Here is a 13,955-nt window from a genome sequence, read left to right as displayed (position 1 = left end):
TAAAAGCTGAGAGTCCCTTTCAGAGGAGCCAGGCTGCAAAGAAGCTCCTGAGACCAGCCGGCTTCCTGGAAGAGGTTTAGACTAACTGAGTCACCTGGAAAGACACTCTCCAACCTGCTGAGCTGCCTGCAGGCTGTGCACTGTCATCCATGCGGTATGGGCCTTGGTGATGCAGCTGTCTTTGAGTCATTTCTGCTTCTCTAAGTGACCGCTCACCTATATTCCTGTAAGTAACCCCAATAAATCGCATTGGTTCACCAAGTTGGACTTCAGTGTATCTGTACTTTGGTCTGTTGTGATCTCATTATCTGGGGGTGAATAGAGGTATGTGTGCGGCATCTCCCAAGGAAAAGTTTTATCTTACAACAGCGTGAGTGTGTGTGATTACTCACATTCCACAGTGTGACTGTGGAGATCAGAGGACAATTTCCAGGAGTTGGTTCTCTCCTATTGTGTGCGTTCCCAGGATCCAACTCAGATCAGCAGGCTTGGCAATAAGCTCCTTACCAGCTGAGCCTCTCACAAGTCCAGGAATTACATTTTTCCACTCTCCAGAGGGAACAGAGGGACGTGGCCAGGCGCAATCTTAAGAAGGAAACTTATTTTAAATTGACTTAATGGGTTGGGGGGGATGGGGGTTAGGGTGGCTAAGAATAGAAAACAATTACAAGTTAGGGTCTTGGACTCAGTCTGCCACATACAAAGGTGAAAGACAGCCCAGGGATGCCAGGATGGCTGGAAGCTGACAAGCCCCAAAGCCCAGGCAACAGACGTTGTTAGCGGTGTCATGAACTGAGACTAACTCTGGAGTTCCGTAGCCCCGGGCCTGAGGTCAGAGGATGGATCACCTTCCTGATCCACCAGTGAAGGAATCCTGAAGCTCCAAAGGACTCCTGGACATCTCCAGCGCACTCCTCCGGCAGGGGCATTAACGTTCAGGGGCTTGAGAGTAGGGAGGTAAGTTCGCAGAGCTCGATGGGATGGTTACTTCCCCCACTCCACCACGCTTAGGAAACACCACCCTGCTAGAACATCAGCCGCCCCGGGCTATGAACATGCCCAGCCCACTAACTCCAGAGCTAAGTGTGGCCAGCAGAAGCTGGTACACAAAGAAGAGACAGGACTAAAGTTTAGACCACTGGCAAATATCTGGCACTTGGCAAGTACAGCATCGGCACCAGCACACATGCTGGGAAAGACAAGAATCCACAGGTTCAACTGACCCCACTTACCTGGCAGATCAGTTGTAGAGAATTCAGAAAGACAATGCCACAAGTCGTCATCATTTTTTCCCCTTTGCCTTTCTGTTTTTTCCCTTTTTATTGTAATTTTAACAGTATTTTTTCTTTATTGCTTTTTAAAAAAAGATTTATTTTTTATTTAGGTGTGTGTGTGTGTGTGTGTGTGTGTGTGTGTGTGTGTGTGTATGTGTGTGTGTGTGTATGTGTGTGTGTGTGTGTGTATGTGTGTGTGTGTGTATGTGTGTGTGTGTATGTGTGTGTGTGTGTGTGTGTGTGTGTGTGTGTGTGTGTGTGTGTGTGTGTGTGTGTGTGTGTGTGTACATGCATGGGGGAACTCTAAAGACCAGAACTGAATGTACTGATGTACTGGATCATTCTGGGACTGAAGTTTTGGCCCGCAGCCCTCATATACCACTCAAGTGATCCCATGAAATAGAGAAGGAAGAATGGTCGTAAGTTCTTCTTCTGAAGCCAGTGTGACCCGGACATCCAAACCAGATAAAGACATCACCAAAAGTGCAGGAAAACAAAAACAGGAGCTGGGTGGTGGAGCACCCCTTTAATCCAGCACTCAGGAAGCAGAGCCAGGCAGATCTCTGTGAGTTCAAGGCCAGCCTGGTCTCAGAGTGAGATCCAGGACAGGCTCCAAAAGCTACACAGAGAAACCCTGCCTTTAAAAAAAAAAGAAAGAAAGAAAGGAAAATGAAAACTAACAACAGATTAAGAGGTGGGCTATGAGACTGAACAGAAAATTCACAAAATAAGAATACGCTGGAGGCCAGGAGGTACATCTTTAATCTCAGCATGGGAGGCAAAGGCAGGAGGATTTCTGTGGGTTGTAGGCCAGCCTGGTCTACAGAGCAAGTTCTAGGACAGCCAGGGATACACAGAGAAACAGTCTCAAAAACAAACAAAAATGGCTAATAAACATTTGAAAGGCATTCACCATCCTGGGCTTCCTGTTTGAAAGTGTCATCTGAGGTCAAAAATACCATTAGAAATGCAAAGTCTCTAAAAGCACAGGTACCAACCCTATGTGCTACACACCTGTAGTTCTAGTCCTAAGGCAATGGAAGCAGAAAGATCACTAAGTTTGATGCTAGCCTGACCTTGTATCAAAAATAAAATAAAATTCAGGGACTAGGGCCATGATATAAAAACTTCTGGATGAATAATCCGCTCTTAGGCCAGTCATCTCCCTTCTATCCATGGACTTGGTTCCAAGACCAGCCCTTACCTATTCCACCCATCCAAACCCAAATCCTTGGATGCTAATTCAATTACCTGGGCATATCCTCTAACAGACTTCAAATCATCTATACCTAGTACTGTATAGACACTGTGCACACAGTCACTGTGCAGTGCTTTGGAGACACTGTGCACACAGTCAATGTGCAGTGCTTTGGAGACACTGTGCACACAGTCAATGTGCAGTGCTTTGAAGACACTGTGCACAGTCACTGTGCAGTGCTTCTGAAAGAACAGTAACCAGGAAGAGCTAGCTCAGTACAGATACATTTCTGTCCTGGAATGCTTTTGCTCTGCAGTTTGAATCTGCAGGTACAAGGCTTGTAGACATGTAGACCTACTGTGTAAATTCTAAGTATTGCCTAGGTCATAACTGCACTAAGATGATTTATTCATTGTGTCCCCCAATATATTGTGCACTTTAATAAACTTATCTGGGGTCAGAGAACAGAACAGCTGCTAGATAGACATAGAGGCCAGAAAATGGTGGCACACACGCCTTTAATCCTAGCATTCTGGAGGCAGAGATCCATCCAGATCTCTGCGAGTTCAAAGCCACACTGGAAACAGCCAAGCATGGTGACACATGCCTTTAATCCCAGGAAGTGATGGCAGGAAGCAGAAAGGTATATAAGGTGTGAGGACCAGGAACTAGAGGCTGTTAAGCTTTTAGGCTTTTAAGCAGCAGTTCAGCTGAGATCCATTCAGATGAGGACACAGAGGCTTCTAGTTTGAGGAAACAGGATCGGCTGAGGAACTGGTGAGGTGAGGAAGCTGTGGCTGGTTCTGTTTCTCTGATCTTCCAGTGTTCACCCCAATACCTGGCTCCGGGTTTGTTTTTATTAACAAGACCTTCTACCAATGCGTGCTACAAACTGAGTGCCCAGTATTTTTATTTACAATATTTGTTCATTCTATTTGGAACTGGGCGTAGGAGAAACCCAGTTTTAGATCTTTTCCTGTAAATCTTTGGCACATACGCAGATGTTTGGTAACTACAATGCTAGAGACATTTTATTGTAAGGGAAATTAATGCTATACCACCACCAATCACTGCAGAAACATGTCACTTTACAAGGGAGAGGTGTTTTGTTGTTGTTTTGTTCTGTTTTTCAGTTCTTTGAACAAGCTCCCTTTACATCACCAATCTACCTGTTTTCCAATGTAGAGTGGCTAACTAAAACAACTTTTTACTCTGATCATTCACTCTAGCTTTGCTGTCTAATGCTACTGTCTCCTAGGGAGTTCAAACCAGGAAGTCTGGTTTAAAAGTTGCTAATGAAGAGGCCCAGGGTGGTGTTTGTCTTTATCTTTGAAGGCTTATTAACTGTCCTTGGTAAAGGAACACTGCCACCTAGAGGCAGAATCAAGTATTCTCTCAGGCTGGAGGCAAAGACAAAATCAAGAGGAATCCAGTGGAAGATCTGAAAGCGTGGGTTTGGGTTGCTTCCACGTCCATCCAGTCTGTTAATTTTAGCAATATACAGGGAGGAACAGTTATTTACTAGTAAAGCTGGAACATTCCTTTTTAAAAAATAGCAGGGGTGGGGGCAGAGAGATGGCTCCACAGGTAAAGGCACTTGTTACAGAAGCCTGGAACTACACACACACACACACACACACACACACACACACAGTGGGGATAGGGATAGTAATACAGTACAGCAATATAAAGAAGCCATTCCCTTCAGCATGCCCTGAAACTGAAAGGAGAGAAACCAAGCAGGATTTGAGAGAAAATTCTTTGAACTAGAACCCATGGGGACAAAATTCACCTTTACTTTAAAATCCACAAGGTGTCTGAATTTCTGATGCATACACAAGGCTCAGTAAAAGTTACCAGTAAATAGTACGCAGAATCTCATTTATGAAAATATCAAGACGCAGAGGCCTGGCTCCTGAGGCTCAGCTAAGTATTTCCTAATCCAGAAAATTCTGCAGACTTCAAACAGACTCAGCTGCATGGTCATATGGGCTCTTCAGTACTCGGGAGATGTTTGCATCAGAGAAAAACATTTAGTTACACACTTTTAAACATTTGGTGTTGATTTTTTTCCCTTTTGTTTGTTTTCTAAGGGGCCTGTGGCTAGTTAATAAAAGAAAATTCATGTCAGCTTGTCAACTTCGTAATCACTCTTGGCTATGTGCCACCTGTTTTAAAACATATGTCCTTGTGAGCTATGGCAACAAAGATTCTGTCACCTTTATAAATATTGACTGTCTCTTACTAGATGCAAAGGAATGGAGACTCCAGAGCTGTGTGCTTGTACAGTTGGTTGCTGAGCAGGAATATGTTTTTGCAAATTCCATTTTTGTCAGTGAGCAGTAAGATTATCGTCCATGGGGGGGGGGGGAACAGTTTTGAACTTTCTGTCAATCTAACGAGTCACCTAGGACTTGCTGAGCTCTTCCAGAGTGTCACACACTTAGGTGAACAGTCTGGTGTAACTGGTATGATTTTAATACATCTGTGCAGCCCTATAGTCTTAACTTACCCTGTTAAACTTATAGGGTGGCACTCTGTCTTCAGTCATAAATAAATAGTTTATCAGCGTGTGCTGCCTAGAAGGTGCCTGTCTACACTGGCACACCGACATCCTCTGTCCTCAAAATGGAGTCAAAGCTGCTTGCAAAATGGAATCTCTTTAAACAACACAGAGCGAACACACCCTGGTCTCAACAAAACTTGAGTTTCTGGCATTTCCCTCTTCCCTAATCCCAAAGAGTTGCCTCATAAATCTACTCCAACCCTGTTTGCTGAGCCTTTAACCCTGCTATGAATTACACACTTTGGGCAACATTAGAAAGGAGGAGACCGGTTTCTTAGCAACCTTTTGAGACGTTAAGCTAGAAAGGCACAAGAATATATACACCCATTGTAAAGACACAAGCATATATACACCCATTGTAAAGACACAAGCATATATACACCCATTGTAAAGACACAAGAATATACACACCCATTGTAAAGACACAAGAATATATACACCCATTGTAAAGACACAAGCATATATACACCCATTGTAAAGCCACAAGCATATATACACCCATTGTAAAGACACAAGCATATATACACCCATTGTAAAGACACAAGCATATATACACCCATTGTAAAGACACAAACATATATATACCCATTGTAAAGACACAAGAATATACACACCCATTGTAAAGACACAAGCACAACTCTCACAGGGAAGATCAAATTGTCCTGTTGATGCTCTTTCACTGACTTGCTCTCACTCTCATTCTCAAAATGCTAGCTTTGTTTCACACTTGGTTATCTCTGAAATTCATCTCTTTGTTGAAGAATGAAGTCCAGTTTTGCCCTGGTGGAGGTCTGCTGTGGATATTGCTCTGTGTAAATAAAGTTCTGATTGGCCAGTGGCCAGGCAGGAAGTATAGGCGGGACAAGAGAGAAGAGAATTCTGGGAAGTAGAAGGCTGGGGAGAGACACCGCCAGCTGCCGCCATGAAAAGCAACATGTAAAGACACTGGTAAGCCACAAGCCATGTGGCAAAGTATAGACTAACAAAAATGGGTTAATTTAAGAGAGAAGAAGTAGATAACAAGCAGCCTGCCACGGCCATACAGTTTCTAAACAATGTAAGTCTCTGTGTGCTTTCTTGGTTGGGTCTGAGCGACTGTGGGACTGGTGGGTAAGAGAGATTTGTCCTGACTGGGCCAGGCAGGAAAACTCTAACTACAAATGGCGCCCAATGTGGGGCAAGAATTTCCACCTAAAACCTGAGAAAAAAGATTCTAAAACAGAGCTAAAAACAGCTTCCTAGTTGTCTCTCTTAAGTTAGCTGCAGCCTGAGCTACTGTGGCGGGTTTCTGGCGTGTGCGTCTGACCTGCAGTGTGGCGGGAATGAGGAGTCTACAAGCAACACTTTGCTCTGCTGCATGGTGGATTTAGCCTTTGCGAGTTAAAAAAAACAAAAAACAAAAACAAAAAAGGGTTTCTGGGATATGCACTGCTTTGATAGAAATGCTTCTGATAGTTGATGGTACACATGGCTCCAGACCCAGAGCTGGCAGTAAACTGTACCGCTGCCATGTTGGAAAGCAGAGGTGGGCGGAGCCAACAGCCACAGCAGCGTTTCAGTCTTACAAAGATGGATATTACACAGAGAATCTGGTTTATGTTGTCTTTGGGATTTTTAACTGCAAAAAAAGATTTGATCATAAAAGCTGTTGAGTTAAACAAATATGTAAATTTTAAAGGTACCTTGACTTCGAAATTTGGATATAAGGATATGTTGCTTTGGAAAGGAGTCTGTGCTTTTGTTTCTACAGAAAGCCAGAGGCTATGGATTTGTTCCAGATTAAGATACATCAGTTTTGATCAGCCAAGACCACCTGAAAGGTCTCCGATGACACCATGGCCCAGATGATCTGACATCCAGAATGGTTTCAAGGCAACTGGCTCAGAGGTTCACCTTAATGGACTACTCTATAATCCTAAAATTTTCTTTGTGTCCCCATAAGATACAGCGCCCCCCTCCAGCAGGAAGTAGTAAGAGAAACTACGCCCAATTTCCCAAAATTATCAAGCTGGCTTTGGAGATGAAATTGGCTCACTCCTTCTCTAAACCCAGACATATTGCTAAAAGAAAAGGTTAAGAGATTTTTGTGTCCCAAATCAGAAGAGCCCTCTGCTGTGGGACAGAAAAAAACCAATATTTTTATTTAAACCAGGTTGATTATAAATGTGATCTCTTTCTAAAAAAGAAAAGGGGATATGATATAGATATAATAGGATGAAAGGGTAGATGAAGGAACCTACTTCTAAAGAGCAACAACTTGTTTAAAATGTTTTACATTGGTATAGATTTTAGTCTATTGATACAAACTTAAAGTTAATTTTGTTATACTGTGTGTATATTTCTACTTTTGTTTAAGGTATTATGTTTGTATAGCTCATTTAAAATTGTAATGGATAATTAAAAATAGATTAATAATTAATCATCTGTGATAATCATACTCATAGCCATGTTAGTTAAGTCTTCCATTTTACAAGCAGCTTTTGATACCATTTTGAGGATACAGGACCATCTCTCTGACATACCATCCGTTCAGAAGGCTGATAAATTATGTATTCCTGGGAGGAGAAAGGGTGCTCCCCTAAAAATTCGCTCAGGTGAATTAAGACTATAGGGATACATGGGAACTGTCCTGGTTGCTTGCTATTGCTGTGATAAAGACCACAAAAAAAGCAACTTGGGAGGGAAGCATCTGTTTAGCTCACATGCCCCATCACAGGCCTTCACTGAGGGAAGCTGGGGTGGGAGCTCCCGCAGGGCAAGAACTGAAGCAGAAGAGACTGGGGGAGGAACACAGATTATTGCCTTGCTTGGTTTGATTTTTCATACAACTCAAAACCTCCTGCCTGGACATGACAACACCCACAGTGAGCTGCCCCCATCAATCATCTACCAAGACAATGCCCCATAGGCTTGCCCATAGGCTAATGTAACCGGATCATTTTCTCAGAAGAGGTTCCCTCTTCCAGGTGACCCTAGTTTCTGTCAAGCTAATGAGAAATAACCAGCCCAGGCATACTTAACTTATGTAACAGGGAACACAGACCCAAGAGCTTACCAGATACACTAGGCTTAGGAAACTATGCAACTCCCTCGCCTGGACCCCATAAAGAGATGGGCACCTAACTCTGTGATGGCAATGCCCTCCATGACCTGGCATCTGACATCAGTGTCTGTATAAATGACCAACTCCCAACTCTCCTTGGGGCTTCAGCTCAAACCAATATCGCGGCTGCTGAGTCTATCCCTGTGTTCACCCATGTGGCCCTCACCCTGTCTGTCCTCCCATTCAGCTTTCTGGACCTGGTCCTGCCCTTTGGCCTCTGCAGCTGGACTCAACTCTCCAGCTTCCCTTACTTGGTCAATATGGACTCTGTTTATATTTACAGTGTGATGTGTGATATGGGTTAATAATTAAAGATTAGAATAAAAGAAACTGTGTCCGCCTCAACTAGATGAACAGTAGTCTAAGGCAACATGCAGGTGGACATGGTGCTGGAGAAGGAGCTGAGAGTTCTACATCTTGATCTGCAGGCAGCAGAAGACTGCTATACTAGGCCTAGCTTGAGCATACGAGACCTCAAAGCCCGCCTCACAGTGACAAACTTTCTCCAGCAAGGACACACCTCCTAACAGTGCCACTCCCTATGGGCCAAGCATTTAAACACACGAGTCAATGGGGTCATTCCTATTCAGACCACCACAGAGATGTACAAAAGACTACTCAGAGCTGCTAGAAGAATCCAGCATTGTTGATACCTTGATTTTGGACACCTTACCTCAACAACTATAAGGTAATGCATTTCTGGGAGTTTTGTTGTTGCTTTTTTGTGTGTGTTGAGATAACGTATCACTGAGCAAGCTTGGTTGGCCTAGAATTCATTATGTGTACTAGAATGGCCTCAAACTTGTGATGCTTCTGACTCTGCATCCTGAGTTCTGGGATTATATCTATGTGTCACCAGGCCTGGCGTCTCTGCTGATTTTAAGCCATCCAGTTTGTTCCTCTTTGTCACAGCAACTCATGTCTGCTGCGTTTGCTCATTGTGTCGGTATGTAGACACAAAGTCCTGCATAACTTTACAGAAGAAAAAATGCAACATGATTTTTGGTAGTATAGAAAATCCTGGAAGAGAATATGAATGTGTTTGGGGCCCTTTGTTTTTGCTTTTAAGGTGTGGCAGGTCAAACTCTGGGCCCTGCAAATACTAGTGTTGATGCAAAACAACCACAGCTCTCGCTTCAAAGGGGATCAAATATGAGTGACCATGGCCTATAGACTCAGATTCAAGTTTCCCCAAATGTCATGTTCCAATGCACTTAACAATTTCACAAAGTTTTTATAGAAATAGACTAAAGGATATTAAAAATCAAGGCACTTTCAAACACAGTGGTGCACATATCAGGTAGGCAGTTTACAGTGGAGCAGACAAATCTCTGTTAAAGACCTCAGCTATTATCTGGTAACAGTCTTAGCCATTGGATGAGCAGATACTTAAAGACCTGTTTGTATATTCCAAAAGGATTTTTAAAATTCTATCAGAGACTCATATTTATTCATGCACTAGTATTGGGCTATTTTAAGAGCTTGATGTTACACATATATTTCTATAAACATTCATGTACAAATTTTTGTGTAGATTTGAGTTTTATTTCTCAAGGACACTATTTTGCATTCTTATCAAGTTCTTGCCTTGTCCCCTAACATAGGATCTCTGCTGGAGAAAGCCTTCCATGCACTTGAGATGTGTGCGCACTTTGCTGTTGCTATAATGGTTGTTGTTACAGTGTTGGTCAAGTCTTCTATGTCCTACTTGATTCTTCTACAACTAAACGATATACTATTTCTTACCCTTCAGTTCTGCTAGTGTTTTTTCCCAGGTTTCCCCTCCCTCCACATCTACTTGCTCCCTGTACCACCTCCCCTCTCCCCTAGATCCATTCCCCCTCTATTCTTCTTCAGAAAAGAGCAAGTCTCCAAAACACAACAGCCAAACAGGACAAAACAAGATACAATAAGACAAGGCAAAAGCCTTCATATCAAGGCTGAACAAGGTAAACCAATGGGAGGAAAAGAGTCCCAAGAGCAGGCAGAAGAGTCAGAGAAGCACCCACTCCCACTGTTAGGAGTCTCACAAAAACACCAGGCTAACAGCCATAACATATACACAAAGGACCGTCTATGATCATACCATGAACGTGCCCCATCTTGTCTGTGTTTTCTTCATCTATTTCTCTTAAGTTGTGTGGCTGTTTCTTCCAGGTTGGTCATGACTTTTGTTGTCTTAAAGCAGAGCAGCTGCAATCACATGTGGGTGTCTCTCAAGAGGTCACAAGATTTGGCTATTAGCAATCTCTCATGAAGGGAGAAGGAAGCCTTGAAAGACCCCTTTACATAAGCAGTGGATGATTGCTGGAGAAGACAGCTCCTTTGGTAGTGCAGCAGCCTTAAGATGCTGGAGGGACTCTGGTGACCCTGGTGATGCAGTTTTTGTGAGCCAGTATCCATGTCACAGTGAGGCTTTTTGGTGATACAGCTGCCAAGTCACCTATGCTTTGGAAGTAGGCCTCCACACATGCTCCTGTAAGTCATGCCAATGAACTCAATGTTTCTCCAAGATGGATTTTGGATGAAATACTTTTGTTCTGTCAATGTCCTCTCTATCTGGGGTAGATAAAAATAAAAGGAAATTACACAGAATCATATTAAATGTACATTTATAATTTTTGTGTCTTTCTAATGGATTGACCTTTTATTCATGAAATATTCCCTTTGTGGAATCTGTTCTCTCCTTCCATTTTTTACATGAGTTCTAGGGATCAGACTGGGAGTTCAAGCTTACACAGCCATCACTTTGACCAGCTGAGCCATCTGCTAATAGAAAATGTCTGTTGGTATGTAACATTTTGTGTTTTAAAATCCATTTATCTGGTATTAGTTAATTGATTTCAGCATTCTTATGGCTATGGTTGGCATGGATTTTTTTTTTCCAAAACAGAGTTTCTCTGTGTAGCTTTGGTGCCTGTCTGCATCTCACTCTGTAGACCAGGCTAGCCTCAAACTCACAGAGATACGCCTGGCTCTGCCTCCCAAGTGCTGGGATTAAAGGTGTGCACTGCCACCATCAGGCAGCATGAATTTTTTTTTCACTTTTTCTTTGAGTATATTTGTGTCTTTGAATCCGGACTGTGTCTCCTATAGCACCACATACCTTTACCTCTTCTTAGCTCCAGCTTGACTATCTGTGCAGTCACATTTAATTCTATTATTGATGTCACAGGATTTGTGTTATTTTGCTCTTTGCTTTCTGTAGATCTTTTATTGCTTCCTTCCTTAAAAGTTTCCTTGTATGCTGAGTGGATGTTTTCTAGTGTCATATTTTTAATCCTTTAATGACTTCTTAGTATATTTTTGGAATTAATATTTGATATAAGGATATATTGTTATTTATTTCCCATGCAACCTTATGGCTTTTCAGGAAGCTGAGAGGAGAAAGGAGAGATGATGACTACAGACTTCGTTGGGTCAGTCTATCTACTTACTCCTGCTTTTCTTCATATCTTCTTGTGGAATCAGCTTGCATTCTGGTTTCAGAAAAAGTCTGGGTAAAACTTTGTTCTTGGTGTCTCCCTGTGATGGTATTATCAAATATGCCACATTTCTATATATGATTATATGGACAACTATAAATATATTATTTTTCAAATCACTTAAAAAGAAAAAAGGAGAAGAAATTTGGAAGAACTTTCTTTCATAACTACCTACACTATTACTTTGGTGTTTGTTTCATTTGTGTGGACTGGAGTCACAGCCTGCTGTCATTTGAGGAACTGCCCTTATTTCTTATGGTCTGCCATAAGTGACTTCCTTCAGCTTATGTTTACCACTCTCTGATCTAACACAATAATAATGGTTAAGCTGCTAAAGGATGGAAAATAAGAAAATACGATGATTATATTAGGAAAGTTTTAAGTGGATTTGTAAAATCATAATGTTTTATGGTAGAAATTACATAAAACAAGCACTGTAGTTCTTCAGGGTCATTCCAAAGAATGATGATAAGAAGGGAGAACATATTAACCTGAAATTTGTTGACCTTGTCATCCTCCTCCTCTACCATCTCCCCACAATGCTGTACTAGCAGTAACTCTAGCATGAAGCTTGCTGTCTTTCTTCCCATAGAAATTGTTTCAGATGTTCAACAAGTTCTCAAAAGGTGAAAAGGCATTTATAGGGTTTATCACATTTCCACATGTCTTTGAAACCATGTAACACCCAAGATGCAACAGTCTTGTCCAAGTTCACCCAACATTAACTATCTGCACCTATTGTAAATACAACTTAGATCTGTGTGAGGTTTATTATTGTTTGGCAACTTGGCAGGCACTAGAATTCCCCAGGAGGCAAGCCTCTGTGTGTGCCTGAGATATTATCTATACTACCTTAGCTTCTGGGCATGCCTGGGAGGGGTTATCTAGATTAGGTTAATTGGGGTAAATTGGGGTAAGGAGAGCCATCTTAACCATGGGCTGCACCATTCCACGGGCTGGGTCCTGGACAGAATAAAAAGTATACAACTAGCTGAGAACTGACATTTGTCACTCTCTATGCCAGACTCTGGATCCAAATGTGATCAGCTGTTTCAGACCCTATCATTGTGACTTCCCTGCCATGACTGACTTTGCCATTGAACTGTGAGCCCAAATAAATCCTTTCCTCCTTAAGCTGTTTGAACAGGTATTTTGTTACAGCAGTGAAGAAGTAACTAATACAATCTGTGGTGTTGCTGGCAGTTGGTGTATGAACAGACATAATGCCAGCAAAGGCTTTTACAGCCTCGGAGGAATCTGTCTACTTCCTGTGCTTCAGTGGCTACAACACAAGAACTCACCTCTGTGCTTCATGAACATGGTTCAGCTAACATATAACTATGGGAGCCAATGCTTGCCTCATAATTGGCCCCAGAGTGAGATATATAATATAGACATCCAAATGACCCAAAGCACAGAACAAGAACCAGCCAGCCAGAGCTCCAATATTCACTACAGCTAACCCATAGACCCAGGGGAAAAATACATTTTTGTTGTTTATGTCACTGAAATTTTTAGGTGGTCTGTATCATTTTTGCAACAAAGGCCATTAAGCCACATCTTCCAAATCACTGTTACACAGGTGGCTGCTATCATGCCTGTTTTGAAGCCACTTAGAAATTTTGGGACTTCTGAAACTTTTGGTATTTCCCCAACACATTTCACTTGGGTAAACTTTTTATGTGTGCCATAAAATATCTTCCAAAACTTTCAGTATGATTAAAAGTTATCTCCATTCATTTTCTTCTTATATATATTTAAAGTAAGTTTTTGTGACTCTGAAAGGACAAAACTACAATGGCAGTGATTGTGAATGGCAGTGATTCCCGGGGGAAATAGAAATCAGTTTGGACATCTCCCCAGGTGCACAACACCTATACTCCTAATGCTTCAAAAAGTAAAAGGAAGAAAGACATTTAATAGACACTGCATCTTGCTCTCTCTACTTGAGACAGAGAACAAACTGACCTAATGACGGTAGAAAGATGCTCTTAGCAACTATTTGCAACTCTTGTGAGCTTAGACACTGTGATGCTATAAAGAATTACACTGTCTAAACATAGGCCTAACTACAGTATAGGGGCCTACAGAGGCTCCCTAGTAAGACTTTACTCAAGGTCAGAGAATCTGAGCTTGTTTTACCCAGCAGGGCTGCATAATGGGATGATTTAGTCAAAGGCATGGTTACCAGTTGTTTTGAAGGCTCTAAACTTGGCTGTACATTGTGCTTTGATTTTGAAAGGGGGGGGGTCTTTTGCCCTTCCTCTTGGCAGTGTATAAAAAGCCCATTAGAATAAACCTCAAGGCAGCTGGGTAATGACCCAGGGCC

The sequence above is a fragment of the Onychomys torridus genome, chromosome 1 (genome assembly GCF_903995425.1).
Source record: "Onychomys torridus chromosome 1, mOncTor1.1, whole genome shotgun sequence".
Classification (NCBI taxonomy): domain Eukaryota; kingdom Metazoa; phylum Chordata; class Mammalia; order Rodentia; family Cricetidae; genus Onychomys; species Onychomys torridus.
Note: the sequence above shows the minus strand (reverse complement) of the source record.